This window comes from Giraffa tippelskirchi, chromosome 6 (genome assembly GCF_054371585.1).
Source record: "Giraffa tippelskirchi isolate mGirTip1 chromosome 6, T2T-mGirTip1v1.2.pri, whole genome shotgun sequence".
Taxonomy (NCBI): Eukaryota; Metazoa; Chordata; class Mammalia; order Artiodactyla; family Giraffidae; genus Giraffa; species Giraffa tippelskirchi.
Window position 1 is genome coordinate 116665557 of NC_137280.1, and position 23297 is coordinate 116688853.

The 23297-nt window shown below is 50.9% G+C and overlaps 1 long non-coding RNA gene across 1 annotated transcript; it reads left to right on the forward strand.

Annotated features, from left to right (window-relative positions):
• Window positions 1–428: 428 nt before the first annotated feature.
• LOC145510638 (uncharacterized) lies at window positions 429–18986 on the forward strand. Its single transcript, XR_014057164.1, has 2 exons — window positions 429–631; window positions 16655–18986. It is a non-coding gene; the product is annotated as an uncharacterized LOC145510638 (long non-coding RNA).
• Window positions 18987–23297: the final 4311 nt, after the last annotated feature.

The window sequence follows — 23297 nt, forward strand, 5'->3', positions numbered from 1 at the left end:
GGCGTGGCCGGGAGCTTTGGAGGGAGACCCGTGCACTCTGCTCTTCCTCTACAACCTTCTGCGGCTCCCGGTGGCCAGAGGCCCAAGTCCACTGGCAGCACAGTCTCCAAGTCCTTCCTTCCTTCATTCATTCATTCAAGCCTCCAAGTGCTGTCAGACCAGCAACAAGAAATCATAGCAGCTCACCTTTATGTGTACTTAGGGAAACCCTTCTAAATCATCGTGGTCTTTATAGACCTTGGAAACAGAACGCATCCCTGCTCGCCCCCTACGACCCCCACCCAGGCTGGATCCCGGCACCCTTCCCACCATCCCCGCATCATCCCTCCATCATTCTTCACCGCACCCCACCCCACCCCTCTGGGACCTACGCAGTTCTCTCCGCTGTCTGCCGGCACCGTCTGCGGCCTGTTCTCCCTGTAGCCCGCAGAGGGCGCGTGAGCAGCAGAACGGGCGCGTCCCCGCTCTGCCCCGCGCCCTGGGGGCTCCCCCGTCCCTGAGGGTGGGAGTCCAGCCCTCCGCGCCCTGGGGCCCTGCACAGCCTGCTCCGCCCTCCACCCACGTGGATCTCCTTGCTCCTCCTCCAACACACCTGCCCTGGCGCTTTTGCAGGTGTCGGGACTTCCAACAGGTAGGCGCGTCCTCAAATGCCCCTCCCCACCACGTGGTATTTGCTCTGTAAGTCCTGAGCGACTGAACTGACTGAACAACCTGAGCTTGTGAGGCGGGAACAGGCTAGAATGCCCAGGCCCAGAGGGAAGAGCCGGCAGGACCCGGCGTGCAGCCTGAGTGTCAACCTGCGCGGCCCCTGGGGGCGCGTCCGGGCGGTCATTGGCCTAGGGTGGGGGAGGGTAGCCCTTCTCAGGGCGCAGGCCCCCTGCGCCGACCTCACTGGGAGAGACGAGCCCACCTGGTGGAGAGTCCATCCCGGGGGCCCGGCACACAGTAGGTGCTGAATAAGTGTCCACTGGCTGAAACCCTGGAGGAGCGGGCTTCCTGGGATGCCGCCTAGCTTGGTCTCCCCCGGCGTCTGTTTACCCGGGGAGGGGGGCGGGGGAGGTGGAGGCCGGGCGGTGGGGGCACCAGTGGCATGAGCCAGCTGGGGCCAGTTCTGATGTGACGGAGTACAGGTGACCAGTGCTGGTTCCGGGCACAGACCCAGGGGTGGCCCTGGAAGCTGCAGGGTAAAGAGAGGAGCTCTGACCCCTGATCCCCAGGCGTGAGCTTCAGCCTAGACTCCCTCCAGCTAAGCTGGTCTCTTTGGGCCCCTTGCTCACCCACTCTGAGCCTGTTTCCTCCTCTGGAGAGTGGGCGGGTGGTCCTGGTGTGACAGTGTGACCAAGGTTCCGGGGGCTTTGCTGCTTAAGTTAACACATAGGATGTTGGTAGATGCCAGCCAGCCCTTGCGAAGGACTTCAGGGGATCTGGGCACGGCTTTGCGGGATACAAGGCCCAGCTCTTGGGGTCCAGGCATCCACCAGCAAAGTGCTTTCATTGTCCGCGTTGTTTAAAATAAGTTGTTTAAAAGTTGAGGTAAAATTCACATACCATAAAGCTAACCACTGACCACCCTAAAGGATACAATTCAATGTTTTTTAGTGCATTTATAAAGTTGTATAACTACCACCTGTAATTCCAGAACATTCCCTCACTCCGAAAGAAAGCCCCATCCCCATCAGCAGTCACCCCACCTCCTCCCCCAGCCCCTGACAACCAGGAACCCACTCTCTGTGTCTGTGGATCGGCCTGTTCTGGATGTTTCCCGTCAGTGGAATCACACCCTGTATGTCCTTCTGTGTCTGCTTCTCTCACTGAGCATCGTGTTCTCAGGGTCCATCCACGTGGTAGAAAGGGTCCTTCACCCCTTTTCATGGCTAAGAGATGCTCCTGGGTGTGGAGGGACCACATTTGTATATCCATCATCTGTTGATGGTCATCTGGGTTGTTTCCACTCTGGTTGTTATGAATCATACCATGAACACATGAGTAGTTGTGAGTGTGTGTGTGTGTATTTCATTTCCTTTAGACATACACCTGGGAGTGTAATTGCTAAATCTAAGGTAATTTTTTTTTTTTTTAACTTTTTGAGGAACTGTGGACTATTTTCCACTGCAGCTGCACCGTTTTACATTCCACCTGCCATGGACAGGTGTTTGAGTTCTCCACTGGGAGCTTCTTATAAAACAAAGTGCCCACCAAGGGAGGCAAATGGCTCGGGAGGTGGCTTTGAGCTGGTGAAGACTCTTTCTGCCCCTGACCGACTGTGGGTCCCCGGGCCTGGTCTCTTCTCTCACCTTCAGGCTCCTCATATGGGTCACACCATCATCCAGCCCTGTATCCATGTCTAGTGGACGAGGCAGAATTAACACAGCTGTGGAGAGGGAGAGGCCTGGGGGTCTGGGGTTGCCCTGGCTGTGTGGCTTACAGCTATTCTGAGCTGCAGTTTCCTCATCTGTAAAATGGTACAAGTTATCATGTGTGGGACTTACCTGGTGGTCCAGTGGTTAAGAATCCGCAGGGGACATGGGTTCAGTCTCTGGCCTGAGAACTAGGATCCCACATGCCAAGGGGCAGCTAAGCTCATGTGCCTACAGCCTGCGAGTTACAACAGGAGAAGCCTGAGCACCGCAGCTAGAGAGTAGCCCCTGCTCCCAACAACTAGAGAAAGCCCAAGCACAGCAATGAAGACCCAGCAGGAAAAAAAAAATAATAATAATATTAAAAAATAGTTTAAAAGAATACAGCACTTCCACTTGTGGGTATGTGCCCCAGAGAACTCTTAGGGACAGATATGCAGGCAACTCCTTGTACACGTACGTTCACAGTAGCCAGAGTGCACACAACACAGATGTCCGTCAATGGATGTGTGATACACACCACGTGGTCCTGCTGCACCATAGAATATTATTCAGCCATTAAAAAAGTGAAATACTGATTCTGGCTACAATGTGGATGAACCCTGAAAACATACTGTTGATTGAAGGAAACCAGACACGGCAGGACAAATATTACGAGTCCACTTGTGTGTGTGTGTGTGTGTGTTCACGTATGTGCTCAGTTGCTCAGTCATGTCTAACTCTGTGACCCCATGGACTGTAGCCCACTAGGCTCCTCGTGCCATGGGATTCTCCAGGCAAGAGTACTGGAGTGGGTTGCCATTTCCTATTCCAGGGGATCTTCCGGACCCAGGGATCAAACCTGCATCTCTTGCGTCTCCTGCGTTGGCAGGCGGATTCTTTACCACTGTGCCACCTGGGAAGCCATTCATTTATATGAAAACCCTAGAACAGGTGGGTTCACAGAGGAAGAAAGTCAATAGTGGTCACCAGGGGCTGCTGGAGGGGGTATGGGGAGGACTGCTAGTGGGGGCAGGGCTTCCTATTGAGGTGGTGAAAGTGCTCTGGAGTCAGACTGGTGGCATTTGCACAACTCTGAATATACTACCAACCCCTGGATGGTTCACTTTAAAATAATGGATTTTGTGGTATGTGGTTACATCTCAGTTAAAAGAAGATGCTTCTAGAGCTTTTTCAAAAGCAGCTGCTCCACCCCTCACCTTCCTCTCAGTGACATTAGGAAGTTCCCATTGCTACAGGCGTGGCTGACACTTGGCATTGTCGATACATTTGGTTTCAATGGTTCTCATGGAGTGAGATGGCTGGCCCCTCACTGGGGCCTTACTCTGAAGAGGGGCCACATGGGGTTCAAGCTCTTTGGCCATTATGGGTGTCCTTCTTTAGGACCTTCCCATTTAGGTCTTTGGCCCATTTTCTTCGATTGGGATATTTAGTTGGTTTTTTGTCATTGATTTGTGAGAGTTCTTTGTATATTGTAGACTCCAGTCCTTTGCTGGATTATGTGCTGCAAGTATCTTCCCCCACTCTGCTCTTTGCCTTTTGACTCTCCTAATTGTGTATTTGGACAAACTCACTTGTTTAAAATAAAAGACTAAATGTTTTAATTAGAAATAAATTTTATAAGCAAAGAGGCTCAGCATGTGAGTCACCAGGGAGAGGGTTTGCCAACAGTAGCATCAGCTTTTCCACGCAGAAGGCAGAAGGAATAAGACTGGCTTCATTCACAGATAAAGAGACCAAGGTTCCCAGAAGCACCTTGACTTGTCCTGGGTCACCTGGAGCAGCAGCCCTGAGCTCTGCTCTCCTGCCCCTGCTTTGGGAGGGATGTTCCCAGAAGACACACATCCTGGCCCACAGAAGGGGGTTTCTGAGCAGATCTGGAGGTTTGGCATGAAACCCTTCATTTCAAGTTATAAAACCTCATTTCCAGCCAAGACAAATGGAAAAGGCTGGGGACAGGGAGACCACTGTTTATGTCTCATCCACTCTGGCTGGCCGCTGACATAGGTCAGTCATGTAACCGAATGGTGTGGAGTGAGGACACGGCAACCCTCAGGGGATCCGGAGGACCGAGGTCAGCTGGCTTGAGCTGGACGCTGCTGCTGGGGCCCATCCCCTGCATGGGGGCCCCCAGGTCCACCTCTGTGTCCTCTTTGCTCTTCCCCTGGGGGCAGTGGTTGTTGGGAGGAGCCAGAGTGGGCAACCAGGAGCCACTGGAGTGATGCACGCCCTGCCTTTCTAGGTATTAGATATGTGGTGGTCGGGACTTCCCTGGCAGTCCAGTGGTTAAAACTCTGTGCTTCCAATACAGGGGTTGTGGGTTCAATCCCTGGTTGTGGAATTAAGATCCCACATGCCACACAGTTCAGCCAAAAAAGAACAAACACGAAGCAGACTATTTGGTGTTGGGAAAGCCTGATCCTGGATGTATATATACCCAAAATAACTGAAAACAGGTATTCAAAGAAAAACTTGTGTACACACATTCGCAGCAACCAAAAGGTGGAGATTACCCAAATATCCACCCACAGATGATGGAGAAACACCATGTGGTCCCTCCACTCATAGAGCATCCCTCAGCCATGGAGAGGAAGAAAGCCCTGACACTTGCCACCACGTGGATGGACCCCATGTTGGAAGTATCCTGGTGATTAATGGCACTGGGCCTGCCTGTCACATCATGGCCACAGGGACAGAGCAGACATGGGATTTTTTTAATTGTTTTTGAAATTTGACAATTTGAAATTTGACAATTTGAAATTGACAGTATCTGTTAGTTTCAGGTGTTCAGTAAAGTGATTCAGTTTTTTATATATATATATATATATCCCTTTTCAGATTATTTTGTTATGGGTTATTACAAAGTATTGAATGTAGGTCCTTGTACTTAGAATTGGGGTTTTTTAGTAATTTATTATTTATTTATTCTCGGCTGTGGTGGGGTCTTTGGTTGCTCTGCGTGGGCTTTCTCTGGTTGTGGGTGTGCAGGCTTATCACTGCGGTGGCTCACCATTTCCAAAGCAGTTGTGGCCCATAGACTTGGTGCTGGGGAGGCTGGGCCTGAGGACCAAGGTGAGCCTGATCACACCCCAGCAGCTGGTCTGAGCAGGACGCCAGGTCCTGAGCCCGCGAAGAGGGTGGCCATGGGTACACCAGCCCTATTTATACCAGGAGCCCATGGAAACTTCTCCTGGCTGCACCGAGCTGCTCTCATCAATAAGTCATTGGCAGGATGAATATTCTACCCCAAGGGGCAGCCAGGAGGCGCTGCCTCACCCTCTGCAAGCTGGCCTTGGCAGGATATTAAAACCGCCAGTAGGGCTGTTACTCGGAAGGAAGGTCAAACGTCGAGTTTCCATGTGACCTGGCAGTCTTCCTCCTGGGTGGAAATAAGGCGAAAACGGGAGTCCACACAAATCTGTTCATCCACGTCCACAGCAGCATCCTTCACAGCAGGAAGAGGTGGACACGCGCAGACACACATCCTCGGAGGGCAGGTGATCGCAATGTGGTCCCTCCCCACACAAGAGCATCGCTAAGCCACGAAGAGAGGCCCTGACACTCCCTCCAAAATGGGTGGACCCCAAAAACAAGATGCTCAGTGAGAGAAGCAGACACAGAAGGACACACAGGGTGTGATTCCTCTGATGAAAAACGTCCAGAACAGGCCGATCCACAGACACAGAGAGTGGGTTCCTGGTTGTCAGGGGAGGGAGGTGACTGCTTATGGGGTGGGGTTTCCTTTTGGGGTGATGGAATGTTCAGGTATAGGATAGAGCTGATGGTCGCATAACTGAATATATAAGAAACCACTAAATTGTATAATTAATTTTTTTCTGCATAATTTTAAAAATGTTTACTATTTTTTTGTACAAATTAATGTATACAATACAGCAGGGTGTAATTTCTTCTTAAAGCCTGTCCCAATTCATCATTTCCCATAATTCCATCAAGCTGTCTCTCTAGGAGCAAACACTTTTATTTTCCAGCTTTATTGAGAATGATTGGCAAATAAAAATTGTATATAGTGTGCAGAATGTGATGGTTTGACATGTTTACATTGTGAAGTGATGACCCAATCAAGCTAATTAATACAATCATCACCTGACGTGGTTACCTCTGCTCCTGTGATGAAAACATTTACAGTCTACTCTCTCAGCGACTGTCAAAGACACTGAGCAATATTATTAACTGTAATCACTGTGCCATCCTTTAGATCCCCAGGACTTATTCATCTCATAACTCAATACCCTCCAGCCCCTGGTAACCACCATTCTGCTTCTTTGAGCTTGATTTTTTTTTTTTTTGGCTGCACAGCATGCAGACATGGCATGCAGTATCTTAGTTCTCCCACCAGGGATTGAACTTGTGCCCTCTGAAGTGGAAGTGCAGAGTCCTAAGGACAGGACCACCAGGGAAGTTCCTGCATTTCTCCATCTGACCTTTCTCCTAGTATAATGTCCTCTGTGTCCATCTATGTTGTAACAAATGGCAGGACTGCCTTCTTTTTAAAGATAGAATAACATTTCATCATATATATATATATATATATATATATCTCACATTTTTAAAATATATTCATCCATCAATGGACACAAGTTGTTTCCATATCTTGGCCATTGTAAATAGTGATGCAGTGAACATGGGGGTGCAGATATCTTTTCTGATGAGTGTTTTTTGGTTTTCTTCAGAGAAATACCCAGCAGTGGAATTGCAGGATGATATGGTAATTCTATTTTTAATTTTTTGAGGAACCTCCATGCCGTTTTCCATAGTAGCTGCACCAGTTTACATTCCCACTGACAAGGCCCATGGGTTCCCTTTTTTTCTGAATCTTCACCAACAATTATTCTTTGTGTTCTTTTTGATGATCAACATTCTAAATGGGCTTCCCAGGTAGTGCAGTGGTAAAGAATCTGCCTGCCGATGCAGGAGATGCAGGAGACAAGGGTTTTGATCCCTGGGTCGGATGATCCCCTGGAGAAGGAAATGGCGACCCACTCCAGTATTCTTGCCTAGAAAATTCCATGGGCAGAGGAGCCGGGCGGGCTACAGTCCACGGAGTCACAGAGTCAGACACGACTGAACACTTATTACTTCCTTACTTTCATTCTGAGTGGTGTTAGGTGATATCTCCACTCCAGTACTCTTGCCTGGAAAATCCCATGGACGGAGGAACCTGGTAGGCTGCAGTCCATGGGGTCGCTAAGAGTCGGACACAACTGAGCGACTTCACTTTCACTTTCATGCATTGGAGAAGGAAATGGCAACCCACTCCGGTGTTCTTGCCTGGAGAATCCCAGGGACGGCGGAGCCTGGTGGGCTGCCGTCTATGGGGTCGCACAGAGTCGGACACGACTGACGCGACTCAACAGCAGCAGCAGCATTGTGGTTTTGATTTGCATTTCCCTGATGAAATCAAAGCTATGGTTTTTCCAACAGTCATGTATGGATGTGAGAGTTGAACCATAAAGTAAGCTGAGCACTGAAGAGTTGATGCCTTTGAACTGTGGTGTTGGGAAAAACTCTTGAGAGTCCCTTAGACTGCAAGGAGATTGAACCAGTCAATGGTAAAAAAAATCAGTCCTGAATCCTCATTGGATGGACTGAAGCTGAAGCTCCAATACTTTGGCCACCTGATGCAAAGAACCCACTCATTGGAAAAGACCCTGATGATGGGAAAGATTGAAGTCGGGAAGAGAAGGGGACAGCAGAGGGTGAGATGGTTGGATGGCATCATCAACTCGATGGACGAGTGTGAGCAAGCTCTGGGAGTTGGTGATGGTCAGGGAAGCCTGGCATGCTGCAGTCAGTGGCATTGCAAAGAGTTGGACATGACTGAGTGACTGAACTGAACTGAACTGATGACTAATGATATTGAGCATCTTTTCATGTACCTGTTGGAAAAGTATTTATTCAGATCCTCTGCCCATTGAAAAGTATATATTTATTTGTGTGCACTGAGTCTTAGTTGTGGCATGTGGGATATAGTTCCCTGACAAGGGATCCAACTCAGGCCCCCTGCATTGGGCGCTCAGAGTCTTAGCCACTGGACCACTAGGGAAGTCCCCTCTGCTTTTTCTTTTTCTTCACAAAATCTAGCTGTTTGTTATTTTGTTGTCACACCTGGACCTCCCTTGCCCTATCCTTATCTGTGTGCTCACTCCTTAAAAAATAGCTTTCCATTTTTGAGCAGTTTTAGGCTTACAGAAAAATTGAGCAGAAATGGCAGAGTTCCCACATAGACACCCTCACACTCATTTCCCTGCTATTCCTTCCTTGGTCATGAATGTCTGGCGTTGCTGTGCTACAGTTACAGCCCATGATCAACTGTGATGCTATACTATTCATAAAGGCGGTAGCGACACAGGTTTATGCTTCTTTAATAACTTTTAATATTTATTTTTATTTATTTGGCTTTGCCAGGTCTTAGTTGCAGCACGCAGGATCTTTGATCTTGTGGCATGTGGGATCTTTAGTTGTGGCATTTGAACTCTTAGCTGCAACACGTGGGATCTAATTCCCTGCTCAAGGCTGAAACTCGTACCCCCAGCACGGGGAGCGCTGGAGTCTTAGCCATTGGGCCACCAGCTCATTTCTTCTTAGCCTCGAATCACATTCTACTGTCTGCACGTCCAGCATGTATCTATCCATCTACCTGCTGCAAGGCACCTTGGTTGCTTCCTGGCAGGGCAGTCAGGGCAGTTAAAAGTTAGAAGCTGCTGTAAATGTCTGGGCGCAGGTTTCTGTGTGGATGTGTAACCTGCTCTTACCTTTTCAGAGCTCAGGCCACTCGCCACAAGGGTCTTGCTGAATCCTGGAGCCCTGGGCCAATGTCCACCACCACCAGTGACAGCGTGAGGGTGGGACGATGGAGCTGAGCCTGGGGGCAGCTGGAGGCCGGGTTGGACAGACCCTGCTCCAAGTGCCACTTAGAGCTGTGAGCTGAACCTCAGTGTGCACAGCTTCAGGAGGCCCAGAGGAGCATTGGGAAGAGGGCTGCTGGCACAGGCCTCCCCACCTAGCATCTTCTCCCCTCCCCCTTTCATCTTCTCCTGCTTTAGGTGGACAATGCTCTAGAGCAGCCAGTGGGGCAGCAACAAGTGGACAGCCATCACCCTTGAATCCTTGCTTGTCAGGGACAAGAGCCTCCAGACATGGGAAAGTGGGGCAGAAAATGTCCTCAGCAGGTTTTTCTGGCCCACAGAGTCCGAGGTGGTAACTCACCGTCAGGCTGCCTGAACTTGTCCAAATTTCCCAATTTCCCTCCAGTGCACACAGATCTCAAATGAGGGAAACTCCCATGTGGTCTGACAGGTACTTCCCTGTCCTGACCCCGCCCCAGCACAGCCTCAAGGGCTGCTGGGAAAAGCCAGAGTCTGCTGGTTTGAACCTGGGGACTCATGTTCTGTCCACCAGACAAAGAATCCTGCTCATGGATGGAATGAAGTAAAACGGGGCAGCCGCTGTGAAAACAGCAGTTCCTCCAAAAGTCGGACCTAGTTACCATCCATCCCAGTAATGCCAGTCCTAGGACTGTACCCCCCCAATAACTGAAAAGTGTTAGTCACTCAGGTGTGTCTGACTCTTTGTGACCCCATGGACTGTAGCCCACCAGGCTCCTCTGTCCATGGCAAGTCTCCAGGCAAGAATACTGGAGTGAGTTGCCATTCCCTTCTTCAGGGGATCTTCCTGACCCAGGGATTGAACCCGGGTCTCCCACATTGCAGGCAGACTCTTTACTGACTGAATCACCAGGGAAGCCTGGAAACTGGAATAACCGAAATCAGGTATTCAAACAAAGATGTGCTCACATCTGTTCATAGCAGCCCCAAAGTGGAGACAACCCAAGTGTCCACTGATGGGTGAATGTATACACAAATATGGTCCCTCCACACATGGAAACTTCACTCATCATGAAAAGGAGAGAAGCCCGGACACTCACTACCATGTGGATGGACCCTGAGGACATGATGCTCAGGGGCAGAGACAGACACAGAAGGACACACAGTGTGATTCCATTAATGGGAAACGTTCAGAAGAGGTCAGTGTAGAGACAGCGGATTAGTGGTTGTCAGGGGCTGCCAAGGGGGTGGGGGTGACTACTAATAGGGTGACACCCTTCTAGGGTGATGGAATGTTCTGTAATTAAATAGAGGTGATGGTTCCACAGCATTGCAAATGTACTGCTACTGAATCGTTCACTTGAAAATGGTCAACTGTGGGAATTCCCTGCTGGTCCAGTGATTAGGGCTCAGCACTTTCACTGCCCAGACCCAGGTTCTATCCTTGGTTGGGGGAACTAGGATCATGTTCAAAACAATGTTACTCCCTTATGAGACCTCATTGATCATGCAATTGACTGTAAATCTAAAATAGCCAGTCATCTAACCAGCAAAATGGGTTTACTGTGGAACAGCAGAAGAGTTACAATCCGGGACACACACTCCTGGGAGCCATAGGCCAGTATGGAAGACAAAGCCAGCAATCTTTTATAGAGAATAAAAGTCAAGAGGGTGGGCTGTGGTGGTCTCTCACTGGCTGGGCTGTGATGGTACCTCATTGGCTGGTCTGTTGCTGGGCAAGGAGAAACGCTTCCTTCTCAGCCAATGAGAAGCAGTACCTTCCTGGTGGGATGCAAAAGTAAGTCTCTTCCTATTTGGACTCTGCAGTGGTGGGGATGAGGGTGCCCCCTTCCAGCTCCAGCACCATTTAATTTATTTATTTAATTCAAGTGATTTTTTTTTTTTTTCATTTTTTTGGCCTTGCTACTGTGGGTGGGGGGCATACAGAATGGAACCCATGCCCCCTGCAGTGGAAGTGTGGAGTCCCTACCACTGGAGTGATCCAGAAGTCCCTTTTGATTCCATTTTAAGTGAGGTTTCCTTTGTTCAGTGTCAGAATTCTACTGGCTGGGTGCCTGCCCTACGCTGGGCAGAGGTCATGGGCCCAGGTTAATCATAAAGGCCACCATCTTGAGTATGCGTTGAGCGTCTGAACCTGGCCTCCAGCCTCCAATTTCCCAGAAAAAAAATTCCATTTCAACAACAGCAGTATCGCTGACTCTGTTGGTGTCCCACTTGAGTGCTGAAGCCCCCTGAAGCCTGACAGGTGTTCTCCAGTTTGGTCTTACCTTTCTTTCTCCGTGGAGGTCAAGACCACACAAAGGGCTTCTCACTGCACTGACCATGCTCTGCAAAGGGCAAACCTTGCCCTTGTTTTAGAAGTGAGACCTTTTACGCACAGGGCACGGGGACAGCTCCAGGGTGGTCAGCCTCACTCACTCTGTTCTGTGTACAGAAACCCGGACTGGATCACAACAGTCGAGGAGCTGCCCAGCCTGCCAGAGTCAGGGTGGTAGCCCCTGCCTCAGTTTCGTTGTCGGCAAGCTGGATGTCAACTGTCCACTTGGCGTCTGAAATTCTGTTCCCTCCCTAGGTCCAGGCCTTGGCATCCTCCCTGATCCAGCCTGGCCTGCCAGTGGCAGACTCTCCTGTCCACCCTCCTGCCTACAGCGGCCACGTGGGGGCGGCCCCGCGGCCCTGGCTGGAGGGCTGGAGTCGGGGGATGGGGGAGAAGCAGCCTGTGCCGTGGGCCTGGGGTCAGGTAGATCCTGGGCCCCACTGAGATGCAAAACAGCCCACAGTGTGGTAGTGGGGGGCGGGGCGGGAGGGGGCGCTGGGAGGGTGCCGAAGGCTTGGCCAGGCGGAACTCAGCAGAATCAGAAAGGAAAAAGCAGTTCCTGGCGGTCTCTGACTTAAAACAAACAAACAAAAGTGGGAAGGAGAGGAGGAATGCCAGGAATGCGGCCAGTCCCCCACGAGGGTGGGGCCCTGGCAGGCAGCCTCCAGGCCCACCCAGAGGCCCACCCAGACCACCCCCAGCCTCTGCGCTCCACCAAGCGACAAAGACAATTATTAACAAGCTTGGAAGAAGCAGAGCCATTAAAACTGCTTCAAACCCTCTCTCTGGTTTTCTTTCACTCTTTGGTTTAATAGCTCGTCGTCGCTCAGGCGGAAGTAAAAGGGAAAAATTATTAATATCAAAGGCAGTGCTTAGGAACTAAAGGAATTTTCCTTCCTTGTCTGGGGTCATGATCTCAGTGGTCCTGCCGGCCCTCCAATAAGGGGACCTAGGGGTCTGGGCGGGGAGTTCCTGGTAGTTGGAATTCTTCAAGCTCTGGGATGGAAGAGAAACCCCGTGGAAGGTTCCAGAGACAAGGGTTTCACAGGCAGAAATAACCGTGAACTCTTCAGGGTGTCGGTGGCCCACCAGAATTTAAAACTGTGTTTCTAAAACCTTGGCCTAGTCTGTCCCTGTATGTCCCCGCGGCTCTGCCGGAACACCATACAATATCTGGAAATGACACAGAACATTCCGGAGTCCAGAGGCCGCTCTCTGGAGATAAATACAAGACTCTCAGTACGTTTGTTTTTTTATTATGGGACCTATTTTATCTTAAGCAGAAAGGAAGTCGCCAAGAAAACAGGGTGATAGAAGCTGGTGGGGCCTTCCTTTGCCCAGCTGCTTCTAGAATGTTCCTCCAGGGTGATGGGTGGGAATTTAAAACCCTGTTGGCTCCACAGAGAAGCTTGGGGTGGGGGCAGGGGAGTGCAAAATGTGAATTTCTTTAAAAAAATGTTGGATCACAGGGAAGGAAAGGTGATCGCCCCAGGCTTTCAGGTTTTTTTCTGGTTGTTTTGTCCAGCTCTGATGCTATGATAGGAAGGCCCAGGGGCAAGCAGTCTGCCCACAGGGTTCTGGTGTTGGGTGCCCTAGGAAGACCACAGGTTCTAGGTCAGTGGGGCTGGGGAGGGGGCTCCCAGACATGGGACTGGGGGCCAGTGTGCATGCACCTGGGCCCAGGGTGAGTCCTGAGTGAGTTCAGAGTTGGCAGGGCAGTGGCCTGCATGAGGGCCCAGGGAGCGATGTGAGGGCCATGGCCTCAGCCAGGGGCTCCCACTTGGACAGCTGGCCAAGGATGTGCAGTGTTTCAGTCTGGATCCAGTTCAAGTTAATGGTGATTATTTCCAGGGGTTAGGGTTCAGTCCCTGGTCAGAGAACTGAGACCCTGCAAGTCCTGAAAGTGAAAGTCGCTCAGTCCTGTCCGACTATCTGCAACCCCATGGACTATACAGTGCATAGAATTCGCCAGGCCAGAATACTGGAGTGGGTAGCCTATTCCTTCTCTAGCAGATCTTCCTGGCCCAGGAATCGAACCAGGGTCTCCTGCACTATAGGCAGATTCTTTACCAATTGAGCTATCAGGGAAGCCCTGGAAGTCCTGGGTGTGGAACAAAAAAAGAGTTGATGTTTGCGGAAAATCCTGTGGATGGATGGTGGGGACGGCTGCATGAGAGTGTGAATGTGCTTCGTGCCACTGAGCTGTGTCCTTAGAAATGGAGAAGATGGTGAACTGTATGTTCTGTCTCTTTTACCACCATTAAAACAAGAAAAAGGATGATTCACAAGAAATATTAGTATCATCCAGAAAGTTTCAAAATATCAAATAAGTGGAAAGGAAAAGGAGGAGACCATCTTAACAAGGAGACAGATCTCTCCTCTTGGTTAACAGAATAAAACTACAAAGTAAGAATTTAAAAACCTGCTCCAGGGAGCTTCCCAGCGGCCCAGGGGTTAAAACTTACTCTTTCAATGGAGGGGTGTAGGTTCTATCCCTGGTCAGGGGGCTAAGATCCCCCGCTACCAAAAAGAGAACATAAGCTAAGATTTATGAAGGGCTTCCCAGGTGGCGCTAGTGTTAAAAACTTGCTTGCCAATGCAGGAGACTTAAGAGACTCAGGTTTGATCCCTGGATCAGGAAGATCCCCTGGAGGAGGGCATGGCAACCCACTCTGGTATTCTTGCCTGAAGAACCCCATGGACACAGGAGCCTGGCGGGGTACAGTCCATGGGGTCACAAAGAGTTTGACATGATTGCAGCAACTTAGCATGCACACAGATTTATAAGCACTTATTAAAAGCAGTAGAGCACAGAATTATAAATACTTTTTCTTCTTGCTTTCTGTGTAAGGCACTTGGAACATTAACCAGTAAATCCTACCTCAGTCTGTGGGTTGAGACTTTGTATATTAATTCCATCATTCTAACTTCACAAGGAAACATCATTCACTTTAATACAGATCATGAGCAGTTGTCTCTATCTACACATGCATTCGGAGAAGGCAATGGCACCCCACTCCAGTACTCTTGCCTTGAAAATCCCATGGATGGAGGAGCCTGGTAGGCTACAGTCCATGGGGTCGCTAAGAGTCGGACACGACTGAGCAACTTCACTTTCACTTTTCCCTTTCATGCACTGGAGAAGGAAATGGCAACCCACTCCAGTATTCTTGCCTGGAGAATCCCAGGGATGGCAGAGCCTGGTGGGCTGGGCTGCTGTCTATGGGGTCGCACAGAGTCGGGCACGACTGAAGCAACTTAGCAGCAGCAACACATGCATTTCCTTCTTGGATCCTCATTCTTCCAGTCTTTGTGTAGCTTCCATCTGAAATCAGTTTCCAAATCCTTCAATATAAACTTTAGGATTTAAAAAACAACAGAAGCAATCTTGTAACAAATTCAAGACTTAAAAATAAAAGCCTGCTGCATGTTTTACCTTTGGATTCCTGGAATGTTTGTTTCCCTTTCTGCAAGGACTTTTAAAAAATGTTTTTCCTGCCTAAGCTTTGAAGATGCCAGAGCTGGTTGTTAAATCTATCAAGGAAAAATGGATACAAAAGGCTTGAGGACTGTTTACAAACCACAGGAGGGAACCTGTGTAACACCTGGGAGTGAGGTGCCACCTTTACATCCCAGATCCCCACAGACGCTGGGGCGTGGAAAATGCAAGTAAAGAGCGTGAGCTTGGAGCAACAGGAATCTGACAGGACCAGGAGAGAAGAGCTTTGCACACTTATTTTATATTCTTTCACAGTTGTGCAAACTTGCTACAATGACAGTAATTTTTAGGCAAGGTTTGGAAGATATCAGTGTGATCCCAATTGTATGTATATGTATCAATTGATGGCAGAAGTGAAAATTTTTATTTTCTTGGGCTCCAAAGTCACTGCAGACAATGACTGCAGCCATGAAATCAATAAATGCTTGCTCCTTGGAAGAAAAACTGTGACAAAACTAGACAGTGTATTAAAAACCAGAGACATTACCTTGCTGACAGATGTCCATATGGTCAAAGCTATGGTTTTTCCTGTAGTCAAATACAGATGTGAGAGTTGGACCATAAAGAAGGCTGAGTGCTCAAGAATTGATGCTTCTAACTATGGTGCTGGAGAAGACTCTTGAGAGTCCCTTGGACTGCAAGGAGATCAAACTAGTCAGTCCTAAAGGAAATCAACCCTGAATATTCATTGGAAGGACTGATACTGAAGCTGAAGCTCCAATACTCTGGCTACCTATGCTAAGAGCCGACTTGTTGGAAAAGACACTGATGCTGGGAAAGATCGAAGGCACAAAGAGAAGGGGACAGCAGAAAATGAGATGGTTGGATGGCGTCACCGATTCAATGGACATGAGTTTGAGCAAACTCTGGGAGATGATAAAGGACAGGAAAGCTTGGTGTGCTGCAGTCCATGGGGTCACAGAGAATCAGACACAACTTAGTGACTAAACAACAACAACAATCTATGGTGTATAAGTATTATATATATGCATACATATGTATAGATATGTTCATATGTGCACATCTATGTTTACATACATACACGTTTCCCATACAACTTATATAGATTCAGGAAGTATACTGAAGGGAAAACCTCTGATGTTAAAGGTAGTTACTGCTGACTTGGGGGGGGGAGCCAGGTGTTACAGATGATTTTTAGTTTTCTTCTATTTCATTGTCTTATTGTGTAGAATGTGTATTTAATATATATAAATGTTAAAGTTGGTAAGAAAAAACACATCTAAAAGGCTCAGGAGCAAAGAGAAGCCTCACCCCTTGAGCAGTCACTTGCTCCTCTCCTGACCAGAAACCCACTGTCTATGTGTGTGGATCATCCTGTTCTGGACGTTTCCCATCAGTGGAATCACACCCTTTGTGTCCTTCTGTGTCTGCTACTCTCACTGAGCATCATGTTCTCAGGGTCCACCCACATGGTAGCAAGTGTCAGGGCTTCTCTTTTCCTGGCTGAGTGATGCTCCTGTGTGTGGAGGGAGCAGACCCATGTGTCTGTCTGCTGATGGACACTCAGGTTGTGTCCACCTTCTATCTGCTGTTCACCCCCTTAGCATGAACTTTCATGTAAAAGTACTTATGTGACATGTTTTCATTTTCCTAGGGTGGAATTCCTAGGATGGAATTGCTGGCCATACAGTAACTCTATTTTTACCCTTTGGAGGAATAGCCACTGTCGTCCATGGCAGCTGCACAGTTTCATCTCCCACCATCCGTGGACAAGGATTCTAGCCTCCCCACACCTTCGTCCACATCTGTGACTGCTGTATGGACACCATCCACCCTCGCAGTTGGGAGGTGCAGTGTCGCTGTGGTCTGACTTCGATTCCCTTCGTGATGCTGAGCATCTTTTCATGGGCATGTTGGTTGGCTGATCATCTTTTTTGCAGAAATGGAGAGGAATTTGGAGTCTTTGCCTTTGCCCCCATCCCTCTGGGTGAACGTCAAGTAGCTGCCACCCCTTGGCCCATCGAAATGAGAATGAATTGGTGACAGATCATCTCCACTCCTGGAAGGAGACGTTTCTGTGAAAACCATGGCACCACACACATGCCTGCTGGTGTGTTCAGACCGAGAGGGGCCCGTCCTGTTCCCTGGGGGGCAGTCATCAGGAGCCTCCCCCACAGGTGGCCCTGAGGTGCCCTAGCCAGCAGCCCGTGAAGTGGGATCAGATGTCCTCCGTTCCCCGCTATAAACTATTGATGCCAGTGATGTCAGCCCCGCGAGGTCTGTGAGTCTCAGGTGTTACTGGTGGAGAAGCTGGAGGGCTGCTGCTCCTCTGTCCTGGAGTCCCACAACCCACCTGGGGGGCACAGTTCCTCCCCTTCCTGGACCCTTCCAGAATTAGCTTCTTACCGGGAAGGCCCCCCACCCCCAAGGAGCCCTGACCTCCAGGAAGAAGGACTGCAGAGGCCCCGGAGGGTTTCGTTGAACTGGGTTATCTCCCTGCAGGCCCCTATGGCCCCAGAAAACATTCAGAAGCACCAGAGTGTCTGGGCTGAGTCTCTTCGGCTCACAGCATCCTCTGTGGGGCTGTTCTTGGGGCTGTGCGGTGTGGGGACGCCTCCCTGTCCCCACCCACTCAATGTCAGGAGCCTCCCTCTGCCCCATGACAAGTATAGATGTCCCCATATGCAGCCTAGTGTGCCCGGGGGCAGAATCTCCCCAGGTGAGAACCGTTGCTTTACTGTGGTTAATTCTGGTCTTAGATTTGGTCTGGCCTTTTCAAGCCAGCCTCACACACGCCCAGGGTCACAAGCCAAGATCTGGACAAGGCATCGACCGACTTCCCCAGAACAAGTTCCAGACGAGGCAGCCCAGGGGGTGGCCAGGCAAAGTCTGGGGTCTCCACTTCCCCCACCTGGGCCCGTGTCCGGCCCGGACCCTGAAGGCAGCCGTGTGCTGCCCCGTGATCCCGCAGACAGGTGGTGGGGGTTGGGGGGTGGTGAGCAGGTGGCTTCAGATCGCTTACAGCTGGGCTCATGTTTCCTCCCTATCGAGATGTCGTCCTTGTCATGAATTTTGCAAGCTCGTGAAAGCAGCTGCCCTCCCAGCCCGGCCATGGCCACTGAAAGCCTCGGGGGCGAGGTGGGGGGGAGTACCTAAAAGGGCACAGGGCTCTCCTCTTGCAGTTGAGGGCCGGAAGCCTGAGGTCAAGGTCTTGAGGGACGGGCCCCTCCTGCAGGCCCTGCAGAGCCAGCTTCCTGGGGCAGCTGGCCCCCTTGGGGCCACATCACCGCTCTGGGGGTGGGTGGCTCACATCACGTGGCCCCTCCCCGTGTCTCTGTGTCCTCTCTTCTCAGAAGGACACCAGCGTTTGCATGAGGGCCACCCACTTGGGGTGACTTAGCTCCTGACATCCGTGAAGACCCTGGTTCCAAACAAGGTTGTGTTCCTGGTGCCAGTGGTCATGACATGGGCATCCCTTGAGCACCCAACCAACCCCTGGTGGGGTCTCTGTGGGTCCCTCCTGCACACGAGCCCAAACTCCAAGTGCTCCTCCATTAGAGGGCCCGGATTCGACCCCTGGTTTGGAAACTAAGATTCCACAAGCCACAAGGGTGGCCAAATAAATAAAAATTTAAAACAAAAAATCCACATGGGACCAGTGGCCACCTCACCAGGTGGCACAGATTCAAACGATAGCATGTTCTGGTTTTTCACAAATTCTGTATCTGTGAATTCAGCTTCTCGCTGAAGTTGATTTGTATTTATCTGTAAAATGTATTATTTTATTGTCAGTCGATGCTCCCGGCACTCCTGTGCTCACTCTTGGACACACCATGGCATCCAAGCCCAGGAGACGTGGAACCAGGACTCTTCCTCTGAGCCCAACCCAGGCTGGAAGCCAGTGTCTTTTCCTTGCTTGTTTAGTGCCTGGTTTTTCACATTTAGGGCTTTTTGTGGGTGATTTTGGATAAAAGTATTTGACCTAAGTTTTTCTATAGCCCTGCTGGCCACTGAATCAATATATGTTGAATAAGGGGTCTTCAAACAGAAACTTGCAGAAAACAAGATGTGTGTTGACGAGTTGGTGACGGTGTTTTGAGCAGAGAGGCTCAAAGGACCCTCACTCACCCCACATTGCCCCCAGGACCGGGGATCTGTGTTCCCCAAGCCAGGACTTGCTGCAACTTTACAGACCCTGGATGTGAGAAAGATGACAATCGCCAGGATTTTCTTTCTTTTTAAAAATATTTGTTTGGCTGTGTTTGGCCTTAGCTGTGAGTGGGCCTAGCTGCCCTGCGGTGTGCGCCATCTTTGTCCCCACCCAGGGACTGACTGCGTCCCTTGCACTGCACGGTGGATTCGTGACCACCAGGGAAGTCCCATCACCTGGATTTTCTAAGCAGAATTTTTACTGAGAGGCAACTTATATGCAGCAAAACACCCCTTCAAGCTGCCATTCTTAGCCACTGACTCCCCAAGAGCATCCAATCCCGATTTCTGGCACCGTGAGTGCGTTTTGCCTGATGCTGAGCTTCCATTTGTACACTTGGAATGAAGGTCTACCTGGCTGGTCTCTGTGCTTCTCCGCTGCCGTGTGGGCTCCCCTGAGTGGACGCACCACATGGCCCATCTGCATCCTTTGGGCGGTTGCTCACCTCCCTTCTTTCCAGTGTTTGTCTGTTATGTCATTTTGTCAAAGCTGCTATGGAGTTTCTTGCCCAGGTTTTTATTGACTGTTGTGTAAGCATGAAGGAGCACAAGTGCCTGACCTTAGGGAAGGCATACAGGCAACTTTTTAAGAAACTGCCAAGCTGTTTTGCAAAGTGGCTGCACTGCCTGCTCCCCAGCAGCATTTAGCGTTTACCTGCCCCATCCTCGCCAGTGCTGTCATTTCTGGTCTTCATCCTAATAATTTCTTAAAATCAGGTTTATTAGATATAATTCACATATCCCTACTGCCTAGCCACTTGAATGGTTTTCAGTTTATTCACAGAGCTGTGCAGCGATCAATTTTAGAACAATTCATCACTGGGGAAGAAATGCCAGTCCCTGACAGTCACTTCCCAGCCACTGACAACCAGGAACCCACTGTCTGTTCTGGATGTTTCCCATCAGCGGAATCACACCCTGTGTGTCCTTCTGTGTCTGCTTGTCTCACTAAGCATCGTGTTCTCAGGGTCCGTCTACATGGTAGTGTCAGGGCTTCTCTCCTTTTCATGGCTGAGAGATGCTCCTGTGTGTGGAGGGACCACGTTGTGTTTATCTGTCAGTGGTCACCTGGGTTGTTTTCACTTTGGGACTGTTGTGAATCACGCTGCTGCGGACATGCGTGTTCAGGTTTTATGTGGACATTTGTTTTTGTTTCTTCTGGGCACATAGCATAATTGCTGCGTCAGGTGATAACTCTACGTTGACCATCTGAGGATTGGCTAGACTGTTGCCCACCCTCCTTGGTACCCCCATGAAGGCAGAGCAGCCTGGGTAAAGCGCAGGCGGGGATGGGGGTGGGGGTTCCAGGCTGAGAGGCCCTCGGCAGCTCACTCAGCCTCTCTGGGCTTGGGAAAAGGACACTATTTCTGACTCAGAGGATTAGAGAGTTAAAACAGAGCCTGTAGGGAGGCGCCAGCACAGGTTGAGCTCCCAAGGGTGTGGATGGGCGGGTGGGGGGTGGGGGGGTGGCGTTGCTCCTGTTCCAGGCAGGGTCTGGGGACACAGTGGGTCCTTCCTGGAGGGAGCGGCTGGCCTGCTGGTTTGGGCAGATAAGGTTTGCACGTTGGCCTCAGCACCTGGGGCCGGAGAGCCTGCTGTTCCTGAGGAACCCCATCAAGGGGCAGGAGGCAGATTCCCCCGTGAATGTTCTCAGGCCTGAGCGAACATTCAGTGTCTGTTCTGCCCCTGAGTTCTGGAGGCTGGGGTGGGGGGTGGGGCTCCAGCCTGGAAGGGCTGAAGATAGCCTCTCAGGTCAGCACACTCAAGGCTCCGTCCCACAGAAATCTGGAAAATGAGTCAGAGAGGCCGGTCTTCCCAGGTAAAGAACCCAACCTGCCAATGGAGACATAATGAGATGTGGGTTTGATTCCTGGGTCAGGTAGATACCCTGGAGGAGGGCATAGCAACCCACTCCATATTCTTGCCTGTAGAATCCCATGGACGGAGGAGCCTGGCGGGCTACTGCCCATAGGGTCACAGAGTCGGACAGGGTTGAAGCAACTTAGCAAGAGGCTAGGGGACCTCTGGGCTTGAGGGCGTGGGGCCGGCGGGCAGGTGCGGCGGCTATTGCTGTTGTGATCAAGGCAGTGAATAAACACAGGACCAAATACTCCGGAACTACCCAGCCATTTCCATTTGAAACACTGGGGAAAGCCCATGGGGAGGAAGGGGGCAGTGGCCCAGGCCTGCCCCTCGTGTTGACAGAGGAGTAAACTGAGGCGGCCCCAGCAGATCTGAAAAGAGAAATACTGGTAAGACCCAGCGGTCCCTGCCCGCGCATGGGACACTGACCCCCATTGGGCTCTACCCTCATCTACCGTCCCCATCTGGCTCCCGCCCACCTCCCTTGCTCCGGTCCTGGAAAGTATCCTTTTTCAGAATTCTCAGACAATTGCAAGGTGATCACACATCCACATTCAGCCTAAATCATTGATGAGGCAGGCAGCTGGCAGGCGAGCTGAGCAGGGAGCAGGCAGACAGGGAGGCCAGCCAGCTCCCATGAACCAGGGCACTGATCCAGCTGAAACGTGGGGCCCAGGGGCTCCCTGGACACCTCCCCTCAGCGCAAATGTGGAAGGCCTGCCACCAAACTGTCATGTCTGATCCAGGTTCCATAGGGGATCCTGGGCTAATGGGTGGCTCCCAAGATGGTCTGTCCACATCCTCCACCCCCCCATAACCCCTCCCCCAGGATGGTTTGCAGGTGAGATGAAGGGTGGTGAGTGAGATGAGATCATCCCGGTGGTCTCCAAATCCAAGGACAAGGGTCCTTTTTAGAGACACACAGAGGAAGGACAGAGACAAGGAAAAGAGGACCATGTGATAACAGAGGCAGGGACTGGAGGGATGTGTCACAAGCCAAGGACACCTGGGCCCTCAGAGCTGCAAGAAGCAGGAAGGACCCTCCACTGGAGTCTCTGGAGGGAGCCTGGCCTGGTGGACACTTCAGTTCCAAACAGAGCAGGAATAAACGTGAGCTGTTTTATGTCACCTGGTTTGTGGCATTTTTCCCATTTGAGCAGGGGCTGTCTTCTCCCTATTATGTTCCGGTGGAAAGCAAGACAGAAATCCTCAACCATTTTGAAAGGCTGGGGAGGCTGTTCTGATAAGGGGGCCTGCCTTACAGCAGGCAGTGAAGGAGGTAGTCGGTTTAGGGAAGAACCTTCCATAAAGGAACAGCCTTGCACAGAAGGCCTATGTAAATGAGGTCAGAAACCAGAAAGGTGCTGGCGGTGTGGGGTTCTGTGGGGCTACAAGGTAGACTTGGGCTTTCACTCTTGAGCCTGGACGGTGGTGATCACAAGTGGGTTTGAATAGATTCCAACCATTTAGATCCATGCTGGGAACCCGGTGGAGGGTCCGCGAATGTGGCTGCCCCCTCCTTTCCCTCTGGTCCACAGACACTCCAGCGTCTCCAACCATCCTCCCTGCTGTTAAGGGGGGGGGGGGCGCGTCCCTGGCACCAGTTACTGAGGCAACAAAGATGAGCAGCTGCCCTTGGTGGTACCCGGAGCAGAGGGTGATAGGAGTCCTGGGGACTGCCAATCCGCAGGAATGCGCCGGGGATTCGCCCAAATCCACCGGGACATTCCTGATTAGCCATTCCTGGGCTTCAGTTGGCCTTTGGCGACACGGCGACACAGCCGGCCAAGGACCGCAGGGCGGAGGCCTCCATGGAAATCGGCAGCCGCCCCCAATCTGAGAAAGCCCTCTGGCTTCGAGCCGGGCTCCAAGGCTCCTGGGCCCTGTCCAGGCCTGCGGGGCCCTAAGATGGGCACTGTTGCCATGACTTCGCCCAAGCTAAACCGACCTGAGAGGCGGGAACAAGGGCCCCTAAGCAACTCGTCTTAGGGAAGCGAAAAGGGTTATTTCTTCTCTCTCTCTAGGCTGGTACCAGTTAAATTTCCCTTTTTCAGCACGACTTACAGCAAACAGTATTGAGGCCAATGTCCTCTATTTATTGAATGTCTACCCCACGCTGGAACTGCGCCAGCCCTGGATGCCCGTCATCTCCCAGATGCTTCCAGAAGTCTGGGGGACCGGACAGGACATGACCGCCACAGGCCCTCCCTGACTCCGCCTGCCCC